The sequence below is a fragment of the Capricornis sumatraensis genome, chromosome 18 (genome assembly GCF_032405125.1).
Source record: "Capricornis sumatraensis isolate serow.1 chromosome 18, serow.2, whole genome shotgun sequence".
Taxonomy (NCBI): Eukaryota; Metazoa; Chordata; class Mammalia; order Artiodactyla; family Bovidae; genus Capricornis; species Capricornis sumatraensis.
The window spans coordinates 73,148,523-73,150,406 of record NC_091086.1 but is presented as its reverse complement, the minus strand read 5'-3'; the positions used below and the strand labels follow the sequence as shown (position 1 = coordinate 73,150,406).

The 1,884-nt window shown below is 44.9% G+C and overlaps 1 non-coding gene across 1 annotated transcript; it reads left to right on the top strand.

Annotated features, from left to right (window-relative positions):
* The first annotated feature begins 1,048 nt into the window (after positions 1-1,048).
* Positions 1,049-1,120, top strand: TRNAG-GCC (transfer RNA glycine (anticodon GCC)). The gene has a single exon. It is a non-coding gene; the product is annotated as a tRNA-Gly (tRNA).
* Positions 1,121-1,884: the final 764 nt, after the last annotated feature.

Genomic DNA, 1,884 nt, shown 5'->3' with positions numbered 1-1,884 from the left:
CCCCATGAATCGCAGCATGCCAGGCCTCCCTATCCTCTTTCAGTATCCTATCATTTTGCCTTTTCATACTGTTCATGGGGTTCTCAAGGCAAGAATACTGAAGTGGTTTGCCATTCCCTTCTCCAGTGGACCACATTCTGTCAGACCTCTCCACCATGACCCACCTGTCTTGGGTTGCCCCGTGGGCATGGCTTAGTTTCATTGAGTTAGACAAGGCTGTGGTCCTAGTGTGATTAGATTGACTAGATTTCTGTGAGTATGGTTTCAGTGTGTCTGCCCTCTGATGCCCTCTTGCAACACCTGCCATCTTACTTGGGTTTCTCTTACCTTGGGCGTGGGGTATCTCTTCATGGCTGTTCCAGCAAAGCGCAGCCACTGCTCCCTACCTTGGATGAGGGGTGTCTCCTCCCGCCACCCTTCCTGACCTTCAGCATGGGATGGGTATGCAATATTTGTTTTTCTTTTTCCGACTTACTTCACTCTGTATAACATCCTCTAGGCTCATCCACCTCATTAAAACTAGCTCAAACACATTCTTTTCCATGGCTGAGTAATAGTCATTGCAAATATGCACCATAGCTTCTTTATCCACTCATTTGTTGATGGACATCTAGGTTGCTTCCATGGCCTAGCTATTGTAAGAAGAGTTGCAATGAACACTGGGGTGCACCTGTCTTTTTTGATTATGTTTTTCTCAGGGTACATGGCCAGTAGTGGAATTGTTGGGTTGTATGGTAGTTTTATGTCTAGGTTTTTTTAAAAATAAATCTTCATATTTTATTATGATAATCTGATGGACCATCAGCTCAATAGAGTGTGAGCTGTTGTCCAGGATAAAGCCAAGACATGGCTGAAGTGACTTAGCACACACACATACATATCCAAGAGCCCTGAGCCATGCCTGACTTGATGACCAGTTTTTGAGTGAATGCCGCTGCCCTGCCCACATATTTTCATGGAGAATCAGAAGGCTGAAACGAAGCACTCTTGTGAGCCCTGGAGGGCTAGGCTGGGGTGGCAGAGCAGATGTTTGGGCGCAAGTAAGCCTTCCCTTGTGGCTCAGCTGGTAGAGTGTCTGCCTGCCATGCAGGAGACCTGGGTTCGATCCCTGGGTTGGGAAGATCCCCTGGAGAAGGAAAAGACTACCCATTCCAGTATTCTGGCCTGGAGAATTCCATGGACCATACAGTCCATGGAGTCACAAAGAGTTGGACACAACTGAGTGACTTTCACTTTCACTTTCTTTCCACTTTCAAGCCTTCTCTTTATGGAAAGGAGCTTTGGGTTCTGACATCAACTGCATCTGAGAAAATTCTCTGTAAACTTGTGTAGAAGGGTAAATTAAAATAAAATTTCATTTTAAATACTAAAACAATAGTAATAATTATTACTAATATTATTTCAGAACTTCAGAGTCTTTGAGACATTTTATTTTGCATTATTATTATTTATTTTGCATTATCAAATACTGCAAAGACATCTGAGGGAACCCTCAGCCACCAAGCAGAGTCGCTGCAGCTCTATTCACTAAACAATTTGCAGTCTTGGAGGAACAAGGAGTGGAAACAGACCAAGGAATGCACGGAGCTGACTTGAGCTCAGCACACAGCCTCAGACAAGCCAAGAGTGAACTGAAGGAGTTTTATGATTCAGTGAAAAATGGCACAATCCCCTAAAGATGGATTAGAAGTGCTCCAAAGAATGACAATAGCTTCTTCTTCACACTTTCTCACCTGCCTTTTCAAGCTCCTCACGTCCTCCCAGATGTCACCATCAGGACCCCCTTTACATCACTGTGTGAGTCTTGATCACCTCCCCTTATAAACTGCCCCTGGCTAGAAGGTCCATTATGGATGCCCGCGCCTCACATCCATGAGGAGACGA